At 44.6% G+C, this 23,419-nt stretch overlaps 1 long non-coding RNA gene across 1 annotated transcript; it reads left to right on the forward strand.

The window, feature by feature from the left end:
* The first annotated feature begins 102 nt into the window (after positions 1-102).
* On the forward strand, positions 103-22,694 carry LOC117068836. The gene is made up of 4 exons (XR_004431257.1): positions 103-223; positions 2,132-2,357; positions 21,714-21,934; positions 22,356-22,694. It is a non-coding gene; the product is annotated as an uncharacterized LOC117068836 (long non-coding RNA).
* Positions 22,695-23,419: the final 725 nt, after the last annotated feature.

A 23,419-nucleotide genomic window follows, 5' to 3' on the forward strand; every position in this document is an offset into this window, starting at 1 on the left:
ACACACATACACACACACACCAGATAAGAAAAGTTGCTCCCTCCAGGAAGTTTCCCTTGACGTGCCAGGCTGCTGTCCTTGCCCCACGCCTGCTACTTTCAGATTGCCTTGGACTTACACATGTTCCTTGTCCTGGCTGCTGTCCCTTCACTTTCACCAGATGGTGTGCTTCCTGGAGGCACAGGTTCTGTCTTTCATTAAGACTTGACCCATCTCAGGACATGTGAGTTCTCAATCAGCAAACGCTAAATGTATTAACTGGGTATGGGCTATTCTGGTTTGGGATCTGGGATCCAAGATAGGGATGGGCAAGGGGCACTCTAGAAGCTCCACATGTGTAAGTGCAGCAGTCTTAACACAGTGGCACTGGTGTCTGTGTAGCCAGCATAGATGGGCTGTGTAGGCTCCTTGAAGGGTTTTAGGAGCCCTTAGCACATGCGGGTGGTGTGTGTGCATATGTAGGAAGGAAAGGTAGTGAGCTAGTCTAGACCATGGGCAAAGGCAATTTGTTCAAGGTGCTTTTACTTGAGTTTACTTCCAAAGCAGTAAAGAAGCAGACTGTAAATGAGACAGGAACACAGGTGGGTAGATACACAAAGCTAAGTGGTCTGTGTAGTGTGCCTAGCGTGGGATGCAGCATGCATAGCCAAGTCAGAAGAGCACAGAGTTGTGGCCTGGTTCTCTTTTATACCCGCAGCCCTGTCAGTACCTAGAAACGACCTCCACTACCATGCCACGTGTAACCTATGCTCTGGCAACACCCACGTATTTCTAGATCAGACCTCCTCCCTGGATCTTGGATTCATTTACCTAACTGTCTACTTGCTTTCTCCATTTGGATGTCTAAAGACATCTCAAATTGAATAGCTCCAAAACCGAGCTTCTGATGTGCTCCACCCCACCCCAAATGTGCCCATCCATAGTCGCCTCATCTCTGTTAAAGATAACTTGTATCTTTCCAGGCACCCAGGCCAAATACCTTTGAGTCATCCTTGGTTCTCTCTCACATCCTGTTTGCACCCTACCTTCAGAATAAATCCAGAATCCCACCCCTTTCTACCACCTCCACTATTAAGTTATCAGTGAGGTTTTCCCTGGCCATACCCTATTTCAAATTGCTAACCTAGAATGTTAGATTCACCTGGGGAACTGAAAAAATCCTGATGCCCAGGCTTTACCCAAACCAGTTACATCAGAATTTAAGGTGGGACTCACAGAGTCTTCAAGTGACACCAATGTGTAGCCAAGCTTAAGAACTTGGTCTTATTTTTAAAGTAGTATGAAAACTTACTTTCTCTCCTAAGCATTCTAACAATGGATACTTTTTGGAATAAGACTATGTAAAATAGGGAACTCACTTTTAACTTTATAACAATTTATGTATTGTTTGTCTTTTAAAAACAAAAGTATATGTTGGGTATATAATAAAAATTTGGGTCGGGCATGGTGGCTCACGCCACGCCCAGCACTTTGGGAAGCCAAGGTGGGTGGATCATTTGAGGTCAGGAGTTCGAGACCAGCCTGGCCAACATGGTGAAACCCTGCGTCTACTAAAAATACAAAAATTGGCCGGGTGTGGTGGTGGGTGCCTATAGTCCCAGCTACTCGGGAAGCTGAGGCAGGAGAATTGCTTGAATCCGGGAGGTGGAGGTTGCAGTGAGCCGAGATCAGGCCACTGCACTCCAGCCTGGGTGACAGAGCGAGACTCCATCTCTAAATAATAATAATAATAACAACAACAACAACAACAATAATAATATAATTTGGTGAAGATTTAATTAAATCAAATTGGCATCTGGGAGGTCTGGCCCCAGGTCTTCCCCCAGACTGAATGGTGACCACAGGTGAGCCCTTTCAATATCTGGGCCTTGGATTCCCCCTGAGGTGAAAGTGACCGGGTAGCCTGTTGGAGTCAGCCCTGTCCCATAGGCTATGGGTCTCAGGGTCCTCTTTCCCAATAACACCTCAGCTCACTTGGGGTATTTTCTGAGCTGGTCATGCCCACCAGGCAGATGGCAAGGCAGGGCGCAGAAGCTGCTGAGCTCCATGGTGCCAAGGGCTGAGAGTTCTAAGCCAGGGCTGGGAGGCTGGAACTTATACCTGCAGAAAAAAAGAGTCCCTATTTCCACAGGCCAAAGGAAGTATCTTGTTTTTGATTTCTTGGAAGAGGAAGCACACTGGGCAAGGGGTATGAGCCAGGATGAAGTGGACTCCTTGTCTGGAGGTGGTGCTACATACCTTGGAGGGGCTCATGGGAGCTACTGAGAATGTCCCCTAAGTCAGTATTCCTGCCTCATCTGAAATGCCAGTCTTCAGCCTCATCTACTGCACACTTGAGTCCATGAGATTTTAGAGTGGTAAGTGACCTTTGGGGTCTCAGTTTTCCTATCTGTAAAGGGAGTGGGCTGGACAATGAACAGCTGTTCTCCATTCTTTTGTTATTGGTTCCCATCCAGAGCCTCCCAGCTAGTTGTCTCAACATCCCAGGGGAGAAAGCATAGCTCTTTGTCCATTGGTTTATTTATTCAGTTTAGGAATAATGAGTTTATTGTTTTATATGAATAACCATACTTATTTTAAAAGATCAAACTAAACTAAATAGTACAAACAAGTGAAATCTCTCCCCACAGTCTACTATGGTGCTGTGCAACAGAAATATAATACAAACCACAAATCGAATTTTAAATTTCCCAGTAGCTAGTCTAAAAAGTAAAAATAGGGTCCAGGCACAGTGGCTCACGCCTGTAATCCCAGCACTTTGAGAGGCTGAGGTGGGCAGATCATTTGAGCCCAGGGATTTGAGACCAGCCTGGGCAACATGGCAAAACCCTGTCTCTACTGAAAATGAAAAATTAGCTGGGTGTGCTGGTATGTGCCTGTAGTTCCAGCTACTTGGGAGGCTGAGGTGGGAGGATCATCTGAGCTCGGGAAGTTGAGGCTAATAGTGAGCTGAGACTGAGCCACTGCACTGCAGCCTGAGTGACAGGGAAGGAGACCCTGTCTCACAAAAAGAAAAAAAGAAAAGAAAAGAAAAAAGAAAAAAAACAGGTAAAATTAATTTAATTACAGTTTATTTAACTGAGTGCAGTATATCTAAAATATCATTTCAATATATCATTAATATGAAATAAAAACTAATGCAATATTTTACTTTTCTTTGTATTAAGTCTTTGAAATCTGGTGTGTACTTTAACATTTATAGCATATAACAATTAATATTACCCATACCTCATGTGCTCAATAGTTGCATATGGTCAGTGGCTACCATATTGGATATTAATGCTCTATCATATAAAGCAACTATCAGTAACTTCAGGATAACCTCATCAGCATTTTGTTAGATTAACAAAAATAATTCTACAAAAATGAAGAGTTTTTGGATATTGTTTTCCCTGAATTTTTGCATATGTTCCTTATACTTGAAGGACAATCTTATGGGGTAAAAAAAATCCTAGATAATATTTTCTTTTCTCCAGGACAATTATGGACTTAGCTTCACTGAATTCTGCCAGTGAATGTTGTTATAGTGCAGCCTGAATGTTTTTCTCTCTTAAAGGTGATTTTTTCCCTACATGAATATCTAAAAATATCATTGCTTATCCTCAAGTTTCAGTAACTTAACAATATTTTGATATCATTCTGCATCATTTTGGAAAAGGAGTGCTTTTTCAGGCTGCATGTTTTTTAAAAGGGAAATTTTCCTGTATTATATCTTTGAATAAGTTTTCTGTTTCAATTGTGGACTTTTCTATTGAAGAGACATTAATTATGTCAGATTATCTTCACTTGTAAGTAGTTGTTAGAACCATGGGCACTGGAGTCAGATAATTTGAATTCCAGCTTTGTCATTCAATATCAGCATGACTTTGCACAAGGCATTTAATATCTATGTACCACAGTTTCTATTTGGAGATAATAGCGGAAACTACCTGTGTTTGGAGTCCCCAACACCACACTCAGGTTTAATTCTCTAAAAGGACTCATAGGACTTAAGTTTATACTTGTTACACTTAAGTTTACAGCAAAATAAATAAAATAAAATAAAATAAAATAAAATTGTTGTTTTTTTTTTTTTTTTTTTTTTTTTTTTTTTTTTTTTTTTTTGAGGCGGAGTCTCGCTCTGTCGCCCGGACTGGAGTGCAGTGGCCAGATCTCAGCTCACTGCAAGCTCCGCCTCCTGGGTTTCCGCCATTCTCCTGCCTCAGCCTCCCAAGTAGCTGGACTACAGGCGCCCGCCACCTCGCCGGCTAGTTTTTGTATTTTTAGTAGAGACGGGGTTTCACCGTATTAGCCAGGATGGTCTCGATCTCCTGACCTCGTGATCCGCCCGTCTCGGCCTCCCAAAGTGCTGGATTACAGGCTTGAGCACCGCGCCCGGCCAAAATTGTTGTTATATGTAAGTTTACAGCAAAAAGATACGGAAGAAAATTAACAAAGAGAAAATATGCATAGGATGAAGTCTGGAGGAAACCAGGCGCAAACTTGTGAGTGTCTCCTCCCTAGATAGTAGCAGAGGATGTGTTTAGTCCCTCCAGCAATGATGCATGACAACACATGCAAAGTGTTGTCAACCAGGCAAGCTTACCCAGGCCTGGGCTTCTCAGCTTTTTGCTGAGGATCATTCATAGGCATACACTGCCTGCATGACCTACCTCAGTTAACAAAGCTCCAGACCCCCAGAGAAAAAGGGGGCATTCACCATAAATCATTGCTAGTGTACACTATGTGGACTAACTGGTACAGTGTGGCCCAAGGCTTCAGGCATGCAAAAAACTTTCACTTTCATCATCCAGAAGAGTCTATGAGCTCAGTTCCCAGGAGGAGGCCAAAGATCAGTCCTGAAAACAGACCTTTCTAGGAATGTGTAGGGTTATAACAACCCAGGCCTGCTGAGTTAACCCTTACCCCAATACTACCTTATAGGATAGTGTTCATTAATATAGTCAACATATATCTATATTTAAAATACTTAATGTCAATAATTAATATCTGACACATGATAAACTAATATATATATATATATTTTTTTTTTTTTTTTTTTTTGAGACGGAGTCTCGGTCTGTCACCCAGGCTGGAGTGCAGTGGCCAGATCTCAGCTCACTGTAAGCTCCGCCTCCCGGGTTTATGCCATTCTCCTGCCTCAGCCTCCCGAGTAGCTGGGATTACAGGTGCCGCCACCTCGCCCGGCTAGTTTTTTTTTTTTTGTATTTTTAGTAGAGACGGGGTTTCACAGTGTTAGCCAGGATGGTCTCGATCTCCTGACCTCGTGATCCGCCCGTCTCGGCCTCCCAAAGTGCTGGGATTACAGGCTTGAGCCACCGCGCCTGGCCCATGAGCCACCACGCCCGGCCCGTTAAACTAATATTTAAAAAAATAATTTGACTTTTTTTCCCTCTTTCTAGGCTATTGAGATTTATTTATTTATTTAAGATGGAGTCTCTCTCTGGTGCCCAGGCTGGAGTGCAGTGTTGCAATCTTGGCTCACTGCAACCTCTGCCTCCTGGGTTCAAGTGATTCTCCCACCTCAGCCTCCGTAGTAGCTGGGATAACAGGTGCACGCCACCGTGCCTGGCTAATTTTTGTATTTTTAGTAGAGATGGGGTTTCACCATGTTGGCCAGGCTGGTCTCAAACTCCTGACCTCAGGTGATCCATCCACCTTGGCCAACCAAAGTGCTGGGGTTACAGGCGTGAGCCACCATGCCTGGCCCAGGCTATTGGTATTTACTATCCCCAACTTTAATTCTATGCTAGCAAATTGATTTGTAGCTCTGACTTGTTTCCTCCTTGATATTTTCAATTTATTTGCAATTTTTTTAGTGGTGTTACCTAGATCTCCAATTTATTTCCTTAATACTCATTTTAAGGGTCTTTTATGTTTTTATTTTAAAATATTTATTTATTTATTTATTTTCAGAAATGAAATCTTGTTATGTTGCCCAGGGTGGTTTTGAACACCTAGCCTCAAGCAATCCTCCCACGTTGGCCTCCCAAACTGGGATTACAGGTGTGAACCACTGAACCACTGAGCCCAGCCTAATGTCTTATTTTATTAAAGTTTTTGTTTTTTAAGCTGAAAGCCCTCCTGGAAATTTTTCCTCTTCTCAGATTTTCTTCTGAATTGAGTTCTTTGTGTCTATTTCCTTTCTCCAATGTCCTTTCCTTTCTAATTTTCTTCTTTTTTTCCTTTCTCCCCTCCGTCCCTGCTTTATTTTCTTTCTTCCTTATAACTGCATGTAGTGTGGTGCATAGCTACTCTGTCATTTCCCTTCATCTTCCTCATGCTCAGTTTGGGCAACTCTGCCCTGTCCTTTTGCTTGTTCTAATTGGTGTCAATATATTCTCTTTGGTTTCCTTCTCACCATATCTGAGCTCTATTGTTATTGTTACTCCCATCCCCTATCCCCAAATTGCAGTCTGAAGTTTGCTTCTATATACTTCTGTGGAGCCTAAAGTCATGGAGTTGAGGGAAGAAAGGAATGCTATTGGAGATGTCCCTTGACTATGATGGGCAGTCTGGGCTCTGCTCTCTGGAGATTTTCTTAAATTCCTGGAACCACAGTTGGCTTCCTCTAGTGACGGGCTATTCCATTTATGAGAAAGTTTCCCTGGAGCTTTGGATCAGTCAGTCAATTAGACATTTGAGCCTTGGGGAATGGCAAGCCTTGGTGGACTTTTTATCTCTGCTGAGATCCTAAGAGCTTGGGTAGTAACAAGGCACTTGAATTTTCTGGGGATTCATCTTGACTTTTGCATGCAGTTTTCTAACACTTCCCTCCAAAACTCATATTAAAATTTAATCCCTAATGCGGCAGTACTGAGAGGTGGGGTCTTTAAGAGGTGGTTGGGCCATGAATGGATTAATCCATTCACGGATAAATGGATTAATGGATTGTCACAGGAGTGGGACTGGTGACTTTATAAGAGGAAGACAGACAATTTAGCATGCTCAGCCCCCTCACTGTGTGATGTCCTGAACTGCCTCAGGACTCTGCAGAGGGTCCCCACCAGCAAGAAGGCTTTCACCAGGTTCATCCCCTTGACCTTGGACTTCCCAGCCTACAGAACTGTGAGAAATAAAATTGGTTTTTAATAAATTACCCAGTTTCAGGTATTCTGTTAAGACACAGAACAAGAAGCCTACTCAGTTGTAAACAAGAGCCATTTCTTATGGAAAAGCAAGTATGAATCAGAGTGGAGCCAAGAACCCAGGCAATAGCACTGAACCTCTGGCAACAGGTACACAATTCAGTTTCAGAATTGCCAGGGCTCAGTGATTGCTCTGAACTTCCCCTTTTAAAACAGTAGTGAACGTAGTGGTTTCCTGTGCCAATCTCGCCATTGCAGGTTGGGAGCATGTGAGGCAGAAAGCATGTCTCTTTAATTCACAGGTTTTCAGATGGAGAGAAACTCTACCCGTGGAACAGACCCCAAGACGCCTCTTTGCAGCTGGACTTGATGTAGATAAGCTCCAGAAACTGGAGCTGAGTTTGATGTCAAAATAGGATGAGGTGTTTGTTTGTTTGTTGGTTGGTTGTTTGAGACAAACTCACTCTGTCGCTCAGGCTGGAGTGCAGTGGCATGATCACGGCTCACTGCAGTTTTGACCTTCCAGGCTCAAGCTATCCTCCCACCTCAGCCTCTTGAGTAGCTGGGACTACTACAGGTGTGTGGCACCATGATTGGCTAATTTTTTATTTTTTGTAGAGATAGGGTCTTGCTATGTTGCCCAGGCTGGTCTCGAACTCCTGGATGCAAGTGATCCTCCCACCTCAGCCTCCCAAAGTGCTGGGATTACAGGCATAAACCACTGCACAAGGCCACAATTTTTTTTTTTTTTTTTTTTTTTTTTTTTTTTTTTTTAGTGGGAAGTAGGGCAGCAGGGGTAGGTCGGGGGATCTTGGAGGAAGTTATTATATTTTACATATAGGAAAAATGTTAACTACTCTGTCTCAGTTTAAAAACATGTCTGCAATTTTTCTGGCACTTGTCCCATTGTGAATTGGGGTCAATCCCCTCTTTGAATCTGGGCTGACCTTGCTGACTCCATCATGATCAGTAGAATGTAGTGGAAGAGATTCTGTGTGATTTCTGAGGCTAGGTCAAAAAAGGCTATGCTTCCATCTTGCACTCTTGGGATGCTGGCTCTGGGGGATGCTGATGTCCATGTGAAAAGTCTGACTACCCAGAGACCACTGCTGAAAAGAACATGCAGTGGACACTGGTCAACAGTCCCAGCTGAGTTTAGCCTTTTAGTTTAGCCTTTCTGCCAAGGCCCTAGACATGTGATTGAAGCCATCCTGGGTCCTCCAGTCCAGCCCAACCCAGCCCAGCCCAGCTGGGTACCACAAAATGACCTCAGACATGGCCACAAGAAGCAAAAGAATTCTCCAACTAAGCCCTGCCTGAATTCCAGAGCTAGAGAATCCACGTGCATCAGAAAATAGTTGTTGTTTTATGCCACTAAGTATGGATCCTGTTAGGCAGCTAAATGGAACAACTGGTGAGAATTTTCAGGACTTTTATATTATTTCCTCTTTCTCCTGCACCTCTTCTGGGACAGAGCAGTTGGGGATAGGACCCGTGATGGAACACATCAGGATATTCTATATTTTTCTGTTGCTACTGCTTTTTGAAGTTTATGGAATGAGGTTCTACTGTTTCCCATGGTGGTTTACTGCTGCTGATTTTATTTTTTATTTTTTGCCTGTTTTTTTTTTCTCCTCTCCAAGTCAATAGAAATCGGAGAATGAACATTCTGTAGTATAACTATCCTGCCATCTTCACTTTACTCAGTGATATTGTTTGGATTTGTGTTGCCACCCAAATCTCATGTCAAATTGTAATCCCCAATATCGGAGGTGGGGCCTGGTGGGAGCTGGTTGGATCACGGGGGCAGATTTCCCCCTTGCTGTTCTCCTGATAGTGAGATCTTATGATATTTGATTGTTTAAAAGTGTATGGCACCTCCCACCTCTCTCTTTCTCCCACTCCTGCCATGTAAGACATGTCTGCTTCCCCTTTGCCTTCCACCATGATTGAAAGTTTCTTGAGGCCTCCCCAGCTACACTACCTGTACAGCTGGCAGAACCGTGAGCCAATTAAACCTCTTCTTTATAAATTACCCAGTCTCTGGTAGGTTTGTTTTGTTTTGTTTTGTTATTTTTTTTATTTTTATTTTTTGAGACAGAGTTTCGGTCTTGTTGCTCAGGCTGAAGTGCAATGGCACGATCTCAGCTCACTGCAACCTCTGCCTCCCAGGTTCAAGCGATTCTCCTGCCTCAGCCTCCAGAGTAGCTGGGATTACAGGCATGTGCCACCATGCCCAGCTAATTTTGTATTTTTAGTAGATACGGGGTTTCTCCACGTTGGTCAGGCTGGTCTTGAACCCCTGACCTCAGGTAATCCGCTCTCCTCAGCCTCCCAAACTGCTGGGACTACAGGCGTGAGCCACCGTGCCTGGCGTCGGGTAGTTCTTTATAGCAGAATTCTTTATACCATGCAAGTTCTTTATACCATGGAGAATGGACTAATACACCCAGAAGTCTATGTTTTAAATGAAAACTTAATTTTAAATAGTACAAAAATATTTTTAAAGTTTATTTTCTTACTCATAAAAATAACATAAGAGATTAAATACGTCATATTAAAGAAAGAAAAAGAACGCCCATGTTCTTACAACACGAATACAATACCTGTTACCATTTTGTTTCTCTTTCCCCTACATATCATTGTTTTTTTTTCTGTTGATTGAATGCCCTCCCCTCCCCAAAATTTTTTTGTCTTATTAGTTAAGCCAAACCACAAATAAGTATCATTTACGTGAGACACTGTGCTAGGTGCTGCTGGTACAACTGAGAATATATCAGATACAGTCCCAGCCCTTTTTGACTTAGAGTCTAGCTGGTGAGGTCATTTACCAAATAATGAAGCATAATCATCCCATAAATACAAATTATGGTGTTATAAAGATAAAAAGAGGGTACTCAGAGAGAACTAAGGGGGTACAATTTATTTTCTTATTTTAAAAATTCTTTCAGATTCAGAGAGTATGTGTGCAAGTTTGTTACACGGGTATATTGCATGATGCCAAGGTTTGGGCTTCTAATGATACCGTTGCCCAAGCAGTGAACATAGTACCCAACAGGTAGTTTGTCAACCTTTGCTCCCCTCCCTCCCCTCTTTTGGAATCCTTAGTGTTTGTTGTTCACATCTTTGTGTCATTGTGAGGGTGCAATTTAGATACAGGCTCAGGGACAGCTTCTGTGAGAAAGTGACCTCTAGGCTGAGCAGAAGGAGCTGGCAGGAATGTGGAGGGAAGACATTCCAGGTGGCAGGGAACAGCTCCAATGTGGGGAGGAGCTCCCAGTGACGGAAGAGGCAGCCTTGTGGCCAGAACTGGTCAGCAGAGAGAGGGCCTGAAAGAGACCTGTGTGGCCATGGTAAGCCCATTGGTGATGAAGCCAGGGGCACCAGGTGGACCTGGGTAAAGGAGTACAAATTTCTTTTTTTTTTTTTTTTTTTTTTTTTTGAGACGGAGTCTCGCTCTGTCGCCCAGGCTGGAGTGCAGTGGCCGGATCTCAGGTCACTGCAAGCTCCGCCTCCCGGGTTTACGCCATTCTCCTGCCTCAGCCTCCCGAGTAGCTGGGACTACAGGCGCCCGCCACCTCGCCCGGCTAGTTTTTTTGTTTTTTTTTAGTAGAGACGGGGTTTCACCGTGTTAGCCAGGATGGTCTCGATCTCCTGACCTCGTGATCCGCCCATCTCGGCCTCCCAAAGTGCTGGGATTACAGGCTTGAGCCACCGCACCCGGCCAGGAGTACAAATTTCACATTCAGAAGAATCAGAATCGACTGAACGCTTTTAGGCTGGTGGAGACACGATTAGCTTCCCTTCCTTCCCCCATGCAATATTTACTTTTCACTGAGGTGTAATATAATGTATACAGAAAAGAGTGCCTAAATGTATAACCCAATGAATTTTATAGGACATTACCAGCACCCCCTCCACTCATTACCCTACAGTAACCACTATCTTGACTTCCAACTATTTGCCTGTTACACTTTCTATGTAAACGCAGTCATGCAGCAGGTGCTGTTTTCTATCTGGATTTTTAACTCAACGTTATGTTTACGATGTTCATCCGTTCATTACATGTAGTTGTAGATCATATTTCCTTTTTTAAAAGATCGCACTGGCTGTAGCATGGAGAATGAGCAATTTCAAAATTAAGGAAAATATTAAACAACTAAGAATGGAAATAAAATTCAAGTCAATTTCAAAAAGAAACACAGGGACAGATTTTGCCAGACACCTGGTACATTTTGTTCGTTACTATATCTCCAGAATTTTCCTACCTCTTTCTCCAAATAAAGAGAATATTTAAAAGTTTTCTTAAAAACCCTGATATATAACATTGGCAATGTTCTCTACAGTTTGCAAAGTGTTTTCTTAATGATTTTCTACTTTGATCCTGCAAAATCTTATGAATGCCAGTACCATTTCCCTTTTACAGAAGAAACTGGCTCAAGAAGGTGAGACATGATGCTTTGTAGGTGAGGAATTTCCTCAGATGTCACCATCCCCGTCCCTGAGAATTGGAATTTCAGGCGGGGGCGAGCTGCTGGCTCTGCGGGCAAACTCGCCCTATCCCACGCCGCCAAAGGGTCCACGCTTTCCAGCTGCGTAACACGGCCTGGCCCCGAGCTCTCTGGGCCGGGGGCAGATGCTTTCGATTTGCAGCTCCCAGGGCAGTGGTGCCCTGGGACGCCCCGTGGATTTTCACGGCTTCCCGGGTCTAGGATCAGGACAGCTCCGCCTAAGGGAGCGACCCAATCTGAGAGTTCGCCGCCCCCGCGTGGTCAGACATGGGAATGGCAGCTTCTGAAACTGTGTGTCCTGCGTTTCTGGGGCTCACCAGATGCATCAGTCTCGTGGGACCCTGAAACTGTGGTGGTCTTGCCTCTGCCACAAGATAATGTGGGCTTGGGTCTCAAGATAATGTAGGCGTGGTGTCCCATCTTTGGCATGAGTCCTACCCTTTCCAAGTGCAGTGGTGGCTGATTCAGTGGTGGCTGATTCAGTGGTGGCTCCCAGGGATATGATAGGCAAAGGAGGTTCGGTCTCTGCTCTCTGAAATTAGTTCTGGGCTCAGGAGGGAGGTGCAGGTGGGGCCTGGGGCTTTTCATGCCTGATTTCCCGCTACCCCTCTGGCTTCCTCCTATTCCTACATCCAAGTTAACTCTGAGACCTGTGGTTCCCAAGAAGACAGTCGATGTGGGGGGATGGCAAAACCAAGTACCAATTATAACTACAAGGAATAATATAAAGCAATTATTCCATTTTGTAGATTGGTATCATCAGCTTCTTGAGAAGCCTTTTGTGTAATTTATTGCAAAAACCACTACTTTAAGGACAAAAATCCTTAATTTTAAATGCTACAAAATTTAAGAGCTCGTTTGGGTTGATGCAGGCCCCACAGTTCTCTATAGAGCGATCACTGATGAGTGTATGTGAGCCAAATGCACAGGAGCTTATTCTTGAGAGTTCTCAGGAATTCTCTGGAATTATGACAAGCATATCAACCGCTTCATCTGGGGGGGCTCCATTTGGCATTTTACAGGGAGAGTTGGGCAGTTCTCTTCTCAAGGCAAACAGATCTTACAGTGGCATTTATCCAGATAAATATGAGAGCCGTGTGGGACTGGCTGTATGATGACGGGGATATCCTCCCACTGAATATGCCTATTACCCAGGTCATGGTAAATTTGGGGATTTAGGGGGCCCCTTTTACATGGGTGCCCCTCCCACAGAATCATACAACTGTTTGAGAAGGCTTCTCAACTTGCCATCCCTCATGGGTCTTATAGATACCACTCCCTGCTGGGAACCAGAAAAGGTAAAATGGTCTGGGGGTAGGAAAAAAATAGTTCCTAGGACCAGAACATAAAATGTACAGGTTAATAGAATTATTAAATTTAAGATGTTTAAACAGGCTTTATGTAAGGTATTTGTAATCCCTTTACCTAAATATCTTATGAAAATGGGTATTGTGCAAAAATTAGTCATAGCATGTTTAAGTAAAGTTCCAGCAAAGCAACTAAAAAGGGGCCTATATAGCCCATCACTCCCTGCTGCATTTTATGCAATAATCAGGTCAAGTATATAAGACTAAAACTCACTTTGCACACAAATCGGTCTTACTATAATTTCTCTTTAATAGATAAAAAGGGGCTAGAGAAAGAGAAATTGTTTCAAAGGAAAAGTGTAACACTTGATACTAGATTTCAGCCCTCAATTTTTTTTTTTGAGTGCAGACTGAATCATGTATTATTTCTTGGCTGCAATAATCCTCTAGAGAGTACCAGATTATAATTTTTCTTCATATCTTTAGTTGGTGCCCTATTGGATGGAATAGGTTCCCTTTCCTGTTCTAATCCACAAATACTTTTTTTTTTTCTTAGACAGAATTTTGCTCTTGTCACCCAGGCTAGAGTGCAATGACATGATCTTGGCTCACTGCAAACTCCACCTCCTAGGTTCAAGCGATTCTCCTGCCTCAGTCTCACAAGTAGCTGGGATTACAGGCACCTGCACCATGCCTGGCTAAGTTTTTGTATTTTTAGTGGAGACAGGATTTCACCATATTGGCCAGGCTGGTCTTGAACTCCTGACCTTACGTGATCCACCCACCTCGGCCTCCCAAAGTGCTGGGATTACAGACGTGAGCCTCTGAGCCTGGCTGGTGTAAGTCTTTTGACTCTTGGTCCCTTATCCATAGGGAATCCCATTAAGGAACAGGATGGACTGGGGGCAGGCAGCCATGGCATCCCGGCAACACTATGGGACATCACGAAGATTTGCTGGCCATTGATGTTGCCTCTGGCAATTCTTGGCCAGAAGCGGGAGAATGTAAACCAAAAATAAAATTCTAAGCTCCCCTCATCCCTCACCCGCCACCACAACCATCTAAATGAGCTTCCTCCTCGGCCAGAGCACTCCTAAAATTTAACCTGAAAGACTGATTCAGGCCATGACAGGAAGTGGGGGTCGGGCATGCCTCATTAGACTCTCCGGCATTAACATCAACACAGACCTTAAGCCCAATAAGAAACATGTACAATCTATTCTCTCTGAAGCCTGCTACCTGGAAACCCCATCCCCCCACTCCAGTTGTCCCACCTTTCTGGACCAAACCAATGTATTTCTTAAATGTGTTTGATTAAAGTCTCCTGTCTTGCTGAATCCCAACCACGTTGGGCACACATTCTCCGGATCTCTTGAGGGCTGTGTCCCGGGCTGTGGTTACTCATATTTGGCTCAGAATAAATCTCTTCAAATATTTACAGAGTTTAACTCTTTCCATGGACATGGGGGAGCACCTGTTGGAGACACAGCATCTCATCCCCCAGACCTGCTGAATCAGAATCTGCGTTTCAAGAAGATACCAGGCAGTTCGCAGACATATGCACATTTATGTTGACCAAAAGAGTCCAACTCTGTAAAATATTTGAAGAGATCTATTCTGAGCCAAATATGAGTGACCAATGGCCTGTGACACAGCCCCAAGAGGCCCTGAGAACATGTGCCCAAGGTGGTCAGGCTATATAGCTTGGTTTTATACATTTTAGGGAGACATAAGACATCAGTCAGTACAAGTAAGATGTACATGGCTTTGGCCCAGGAAAGTGGGATAACTGGAAGCATGGGGTGGGGGTGCTTCCAGGTCATAGGTGGATTCAAATATTTTCTGATTGGTAATTGGTTGGGAGTTTATTTAAAGACCTGGAATCCACAGAAGGCATAGAAGGGAGTGTCTGGATTAAGATAAGGGGTCACAGAGACCAAGGTTCCTATTATGCAGATGAAGCCTTGAGGTAGCAGGCTTCAGAGACAATAGATGGTAAATGTTTCTTATCAGACTTAAAGAAGTGCCAGACTCTTAGTTAATTCTCACCTGAATCAGGCAAACAACCTGGAAAGGGAAGGGTGTTCTCTACAGAATGTAGATTTTCCCCACAAGAGACAGTTTTGCAGGGCTATTTCAAAAATACGTCAAATAAATATATTTTAGGGTAAAATACTTTGATTTCTTTCAGGTCCTGCTCTCTGACACGTGGTACTATGCCAGAGTGAGGCTGAAATTTGGTATCCTATTGCTAGTCTGTTTTGTTAGTCTTAAGATCTCTGTTTTAATGTTACTGCTGGTCAGTCATGCCTGAATTCCAAAGGGAGGTGAGTGCAATGCGGCGTGTCCAATTCCCCCTTCCCATCATGGCCTGAACTAGTTTTTCAGGTTCTTTGGAATCCCCTTGGCTGGGATGGGGGCTGCATTCCATCGACTGGGGGATTTCAAATTTTATTTTTGGTTTACAACAGTAAGCAAAATGCTTTCCTGAGTCCTGAGAGTCATTCTAGTGAGTTATGCAACTTGAGGGGGGATTGTGGAACACTGAAATTTATATAGTCAATCAGTCAGAAATGTGAGTGACTCCTGGAATTTGCAGCTTGTATCTGAAGTGAGAGCAGGTCTTGTGGAACTGAGCCCTTAATCTGTGAGGTCTGTGCTGTAAACCAAAAATAAAATTCTAAGCCCCCTTCCCATCTGAATGGACCCCTCCTCTTGGCCAAAGGCATTTCAAAGTTAACCTATAAAACTAGTTTAGGCCATGATGGAAAGGGGGAGTTGGACATTAACACTAACATGGAACTTTAGCTTTTAAGAAGCGTTTACAACCTATTCTCTTCGAAGCCTGCTACCTGGAGTCTTAATCTGTGTGATGAAACCTTGGTCTCCACAACCCTTTACCTAACCCAGACATTCCTTTCTATTGATTCCAGATCTTTAGATAATAACCAATTGCCAATCAAAAAATCTTTGAATCCACCTGCGATCTGGAAGCCCCTCCCATCTTTCTGAGCCAAACCATTATACATCTTATATGTATTGATTGATGTCTTATGTCCCCCTAAAATGTATAAAATCAAGTTGTAGGCCGACCGCCTTGGGCACACGTCATCAGGACCTCCCCTGAGACTGTGCCACAGGCACGTTCTTAACCTTGGCAAAATAAACTCCAAAATTGAGACTTGTTTCAGATACGTTTGGTTTACAGTGCTAACTCAGGAATTAGTGTCAGAAGTGAATTAATTTGTGGACACCTAGTTGGTGTTGGAGAATTTGTTGGTGTTGGAAAAGATACTGTTACTGGAAAGAGGTCCCAATCCAAACCCCAAAAGAGGGTTCCTGGACCTCATGCAAGAAATAATTCAGGGTGAGTCCATAGAGTAAAGTGAAAGCAAATTTATTAAGAAAGTAAAGGAATAAAAGAGTGGCTACTCTATAGGCAGAACAGCCCTGAGGGCTGCTGGTTGGCTATTTTTATCATTATTTCTTGATTATTTGCTAAACAAGAGGTGGATTATTCGTGAGTATTCCGGGAAAGGGGTAAGCAGTTCCTGGAATTGAGGGTTCCTCCCCTTCTTAGATCATATAGGGTAACTTCTTAACATGATGTTGGCATTTGTAAAGTGTCACGGTGCTGGTGGGAGTGTCTTTTAGCATGCTAATGCGTTATAATTAGTATATCATGAGCAGTGAGGACGACTAGAGGTCACTTTTGTTGCCATCTTGGTTTTGGTGGGTTTTGGCCGGATTCTTTACTGCAACCTATTTTACCAGCAAGGTCTTTGTGGCCTATACCTTGTGCCGACCTCCTGTCTCATTCTGTGACTTAGAATGCCCAACCTTCTGGGAAAGCAGCCCAGCAGGTCTCAGGCTTATTTGACCCAGCTCCTATTCAAAATGGAGTCACTCTGATTCAAACGCCTCTGACAGTACCCCGTATTCAGTATTAGGAAAAAGCTCTCCCGACTCACTCATCCCTGTTCTTTGGTGGCTAAGGTGAGGCCCAGGAACAGGGGAGAAATGCGTTTGGGTAGTTCCTCCCCAAGACCCTTACCAGTTATCTGTATTTTAAGAATTCTCTGGCCAGGTGCAGTGGCTCACAGCTGTAATCCCAGCAATTTGGGAGGCCAAAGTGGGTGGATCAACTGAGGTCAGGAGTTCGAGAACACCCTGGCCAACATGGTAAAACCCCATCTCTACTAATAATACAAAAATTAGCCAGGTGTAGTGGTGCATGTCTATAATCCCAGCTACTTGGGAGACTGAGGCGGGAGAATCGCTTGAACCCAGGAGGCAGAGGTTGCAGTGAGCCAAGATTGTGCCATTGCACTCCAGCCTGGGCGACATAAGTGAAACTCCATCTCCAAAAAAAAAAGAAAGAAAGAATTCCCAGTAGAAGCCAGATTCTTCAATGATTGAGTTGTGGCTTAATGGTAGCTTGTCCTGGCTCCACCACTTACTAGCTGTGTGATTTGAGTAAGTTACTCATTCTTAGTTTCCTCATCTGTGCAGTAGGGATGCCTGCCACACAGATTCTTTGCTCATTTTTTACTAAAATGTCTTATTCTCAAAGACTTTGTCTACCTACCTGCTTCCTCCAAGGCAAAAAAATCCAATATGAAATCATGATTTTATTTCCCCATTCTAAAAATTAATCAGAAGGATCTGGAACAGCCGAAGCTGCCTGAGGCACCTGTAGGCAGAGAGCAAGAAATGTGTTCTGTATTCTGAGAGTTTGCTGGAGGTTTGCTCAAGGCCCAAGGTGTGCTTCTCCCAGGCTGTTGGGATATTAGTAATAACTCCAGGCCCTTACTCTCTTATGTCTCGACTACTATCCTCTCGAGATTTTTTAGTGTCTTCAGGCTGGTGAATCTCACAGCATAAGACTGCTGCATGTTAGAGCTAGATTCCTAATAAAGAGGTGCCCCATGGTCAAATACACATTTTTCTAAGGAGCTTAATTATCCTCATTCTATTCAATGACTACAGATGCCCCCACTACCAGTGAGCATCAGGAGATTAATTCATTTGACAAATATTTGCCAAGTACCTACAAGGCATCACTCTCCATGAGCCTCACTTCCTGTGGCTTTGCTGAGTTTATAAGGTCTCTCTGGCTTTGTGGTTCTGGGGTTGAACCACATGTGAGGTGAGAGTTGGGCATGGTGGTACCATCCTGGGCAACAGAGCAAGACTCCATCTCTTAAAAGACATCTAGGGTGAGGGAGGAGTAGGGGAACTGAAGTCCTCTGCTGAGTCCTTGGGCTACTTTCTAAATTACACATTCTGATTGCTCTCTGCTCCTGCAATGCCCACAGCCTTCTTCCCTCCTTCCATCTTCATGGGCTGAGGCCACTCCAGGGAAATCCTTCCAGAAGGAAGGTGAAGAAAGTGATGGGGGTTGGAGGGAGAGGTCCTGGGAACCAGCAATACCTGCAACTGGAAGGAGCTGTAATCGCCCAGGGGGTTCACCTTGCCCACTGCCTAGACAGAGCTGATTTATCAAGACAGGGGAATTGCAATGGAGAAAGAGTAATTCATGCAGAGCCAGCTGTGTGGGAGACCAGAGTTTTATTATTACTCAAATCAGTCTCCCCAAGCATCCAGGGATTGGAACTTTTAAAGATAATTTGGTGGTTAGGGGCTTGGGAAGTGGAGAGTGCTGATTGGTCAGGTTGGAGATGGAATCACAGGGGAATTGAAGTGAGGTTTTCTTGCTGTCTTCTGTTTCTGGGTGCGATGGCAGAACTGGTTGAGGCAGATTACCGGTCTGGGTGGTGTCGGCTGATCCATTAAGTGCAGGTTCTGCAAAATATATCAAGCACTGACCTTAGGTTTTACAACAGTGATGTTATCACCAGGAGCAATTTGGGGAGGTTCAAACTCTTACAGTCAGAGGCTGCATGACTCCTAAACTGTAATTTCTAATTTTGTAGCTAATTAAGGCAGACTGGTCTCCAGGTAAAAAGGAGATGTTTTTTGGAAAGGGCTAGTATCAATTTTGTTGCAGTCAAATCACAAACTAAATTCCTTCCTAAGGTGAGTTCTGCCTATGCCCAGGAATGAACAAGGACAGCTTAAAGGGTAGAAGCAAGATAGAGTTGGTTAGGTCTGACCTCTTTCAGTGTCATAATTTCCTCAGTTATAATTTTCGCAAAGGCAGTTTCACAATCATGCCATAAGTCCTCCCCACTCCCCAGGTACCTGGCTTGTGCTGATCCCTTAGTCCACTTTTCTATCCTCTTCTCTTCCAGTCCCAATCCAACTGTGCTACAAAGCTCATATCCAGGGCCAACCCCTGAGAAACTTCTCTCGATCCCCTAATTGGAAAAAATAATTCCCTCTTCTGACCTCCCATGTTGAAACCATTTATAGCATGTTAGAACTCGATTCCTAATAAGGAGGTGCACCATGATCAAATACACTTTTTTCCACGGAACCTAATTATCCTCATCCTATTCAATGACTGCAGCACCATCCCCAGCACCAATGAGCCTGAGCAGATTAATTCATTTGACAAATATTTGCCAAGTACCTACAAGGCATCATTCTCCATGAACACATAGCTGTAAAGAAAACACAGCAAAGGACCCTACCCTCTGGGGGAGGCAGGCAATAGAAAAATAAGGAGATAATATGTGGGTCATGACAAGCATTTTGAAGACAAAGTAGTGGAAGGGGATAGGGAGTAATGGGGGTAAAGGAGGTGCTGCTCTTTTATGTAGACCGGTCAAAGAGCAGAACCTGTAGAAAGTAAGTGAGCATCGTGACCAGCTGGGAGAAGGGCAATGTAGGAAGAAGACGTCATTAGTGCAAAGCCCCCAGGAAGACTGTGCCTGATGTGTTTGCACCGCAGTGTGGCTGGGGCTGAGTGGGTGGGGCGGGGGAGTGGAAGATCATGCAGTCAGAGAGGCTATGGGGACAAGACTTATAGGACTGTAAAAAACTTAGGCTTTGTAAGAGAGATGGGAAATGACAGGAACATCATGATCTGATTCAAATTGTCACAGGATCCCTCTGGCTGCAGTGTGGAGAGTGGCCTGTAGGGGACCAAGGGTGGAGACAGAGACATGAAGTCTGTGGCTGAGTGAGTAGGCTACTGCACCAGTCCAGGCAAACACTGAAGGTCTGTGTATATGTGTTGTTCCCTTGGTCTGTCTCAGGTCTCTTGAATGGTAAGAATGCTTTGCTCTGTTGAAGATGATTCTGTTCTTTATATAAGTAATTAAATGTCTTTCCTTTGCTGTTTCCTGATACCTAAATGCAGTAATATATGCTCATGATAGAAAACTTAGAAAATAAAAAAAGCATTAAAAAAGTAAAGATTTCCAACTCATACAACCCAAAGAAAACAGATAAATCTTTCTACTTTAGAGCTCTAAATGTACAGGAACTCATTGACTGGATCATCAAAAGGTGAAGAGGGAAGAGTAGCAACCCCAGGTAGAGCTACGCAGCAGGCGAGGCTGCCCTCAGGAACCAGAGCCTTCCCTTTCCTAATGATTTCTACTCTGTGGCACCCACTCTTCCCTCCTCAGGGCTCTGGTGTTACCCTCCTTCTGGGTCTCCATCAAATCTGCTCTCAGCAAAAGATCCAGCTCATTCATCCACCCCCAAGGGACAGGGCTTCACCTCAGGACAAGGGTGAGATTAATGAGGTCTTGGACACAGAATTTAAGAAGTCAAAAAACTCAGTCATCAAGATAAATCACATTCTAATGCAATGGTTTAAAAAATTAAAATTAGGCCGGGTGCGGTGGCTCAAGCCTGTAATCCCAGCACTTTGGGAGGCCAAGATGGGCGGATCACGAGGTCAGGAGATCGAGACCATCCTGGCTAATACGGTGAAACCCCGTCTCTACTAAAAAAATACAAAAACTAGCCGGGCGACGAGGCGGGCGCCTGTAGTCCCAGCTACTCGGGAGGCTGAGACAGGAGAATGGCGTGAACCCGGGAGGCGGAGCTTGCAGTGAGCTGAGAGCCGGCCACTGCACTCCAGCCTGGGTGGCAGAGCAAGACTCCGTCTCAAAAAAAAAAAAAAAAAATTAAAATTAATTTTAAAAGTCCATGAACAAAATTTAAACATTTAAAATAAAGACAGGGTCCAACCTTGCACCTGCACAGTCCTGCCTTGCTCTCTGCACTCTAACCCAACCCTGCTCAGCCCAAGAGCTTTGGATCTAAATATGAGTCATTCCAGGGACTTCAAGGTCAAGTTAAAGTGTTAATCATCTACCAGAATGTGATTTCTAGCTTCAAAAAGAAAACACCTTCCACATCAATGCAAATCTTCTCATTTCACCAGGTTTTTTTCCCCCCTCTGTTTACCTGATGGTTTACTAAAGAGGTGAAGAAGTCTGTGGCTGAATGAAGACATTGAATAATTGCAGAGACTTAAATTCCAATCTTAAATATTCATCAAGATATTTTACCTTTTTTTTTTTTTGAGATGAAGTCTCAATCGGTTGTTCAGGCTGTAGTACAGTAGCAAGATCTCGGCTCACTGCAAACTCCGCCTCCCAGGTTCAAGCAATTCTCCTGCCTCAGCCTCCTGAGTAGCTGAGACTACAGACACATGCCACCACACCCGGTTAGTTTTTGTATTTTTAGTAGAGACGGGATTTCTCCATGTTGGTCAGGCTGGTCTTGAACTCCTGACCTCAGGTGATCCACCCACCTCGGCCTCCCAAAGTGCTGGGATTACAGGTGTGAGCCACCGCACTTGGCCATGCTGGTTGTTTCCGCTGCTTGCTGTGTAGACCTCTGTGATGACCATCCTCTTAGTTGACCCTCCTGTGTCTAGGTAGCCCCTCCACCTACCTTCTACCTGGAGCCTTCCTTCCCAGGTCCTTCTTCAACACCAGCTCCAGGATCTGCAAGACCTTTGGGTATGGCCTCTGCAGAAGGAAGGAGAACCACTTCCTGGAGAAGCAGGAGTGAGCCAGGATCTGCTGTGGGAGAGAGCTGGGACCCCAGGGCGTGGGGCAAGGCGAGGAGCAGGTCTGGAGGGAAGATCTGAGGCAAAGAGGTAGAGTTCACAGGCCCTACACCCCTTGCACCTGCACAGTGTCCCTCCTCTGATGCTGAGGCTCTCGCTGCCTTCCGAGGAGGAAGTGGCGATGTGTCCTGTGAAACCACAAACTTAACACATTTTCCAAAAGCCCACTTGGCAGGAGGTCACTGCTAGAAGCACCCCTGAAATAATCTGAGCCATCTTACCTGTTCCCCTTTTTCAGATGGGAACACTGAGGCAGCCACCCTGCAGAGTGAGTCTGCAGTGCTCCCGAGCCACCACCACCCAGGCAAGGCAAACTCACTGCCTTCTTGTCTGTCACCTTGACTGCAGGGAGGACCAGGGATGCTCATTTCTGGGAGGGTCTAGGATCTGCCAGCTGCACAGTGTCCAAGTCAAGGGCTTCAGCAACGAACAAATTCCTTTCTCTTTGCAGAGAGCCTGTCACCTGTGCTGCCTTAAGATGCTGATGTCTGAGGATGCCCCAGACAGGGCCTGTGGCTATCTTCTGAAATAGTGCAGCACCTTCTCTGCTTCCTCCTCAACCCTCTCCTTCACAGCAGAACTCTGCCTCCTTCCTGTCCCCATGGGCTTGTTTCAGCCCTGTATTTGATAAACTGAGCACCACAAGAACACAAACCACATTCCTTTGTTCTTTCATCACGTTATCCCCAGCACTTAGCACAGTGCCTGGCACAAAGGAGGCAGTCTGTAAATATTTGTGTAAAGAATGAATAAATGAGGGCATGAGCACATCTCCTTTGCCCAGGATGGATGACAGGCTGAGGGTTTGAATCCAGGACTCTCTGACCCCAGCCCTCATTTTCACTGCATCCTCACCTTCATCCTCTACTCTCCACCCCCTCACTGGGTTCTTTGGGGATGGCAGGGGTGGAGTTTCTGGCGTCCAGTTCTGAGCATCAGCGCTGCCAAGCGGTGGTGGCAGGGGGGAATTCATGAAAGAATCCCCCTCGCTCCCTGTGCTGTTGGACATTTTTCCTTGTCTGTGTAGGTTCAGGCTTTGTCTCTCTGGCCTTATACAATATTTAAATACATTCATTTTCCAATTAAATGAACTGGATTGGATCCTGTTGTTTGCAACTAAGAATCTTAATATTGGGTGATACTTCCCAATATTTTGCAGAACAGCATCATCACCACTTTTCCTGCCATCAGACTGGGCTCTACCAGTTGTAAGAAAAAAACCCATTACAACACCTACCTCTTTTTTTTGTTTTCTTTGAGATGGAGTCTCGCTCTGTTGCCCAGGCTGGAGTGCAGTGGCACGATCTCGGCTCACTGCAAGCTCCGCCTCCCAGGTTCACGCCATTTTCCTACCTCAGCCTCCCGAGTAGCTGGGACTACAGGCGCCCACCACCACGCCTGGCTAATTTTTTTGTATTTTTAGTAGAGATGGGGTTTCACCGTGTTAGCCAGGATGGTCTCGATCTCCTGACCTCGTGATCTGCCCGCCTCAGCCTCCCAAAGAACACCTACCTC

Source organism: Trachypithecus francoisi, unplaced genomic scaffold (genome assembly GCF_009764315.1).
Source record: "Trachypithecus francoisi isolate TF-2019V2 unplaced genomic scaffold, Tfra_2.0 Lachesis_group21, whole genome shotgun sequence".
NCBI lineage: Eukaryota > Metazoa > Chordata > Mammalia > Primates > Cercopithecidae > Trachypithecus > Trachypithecus francoisi.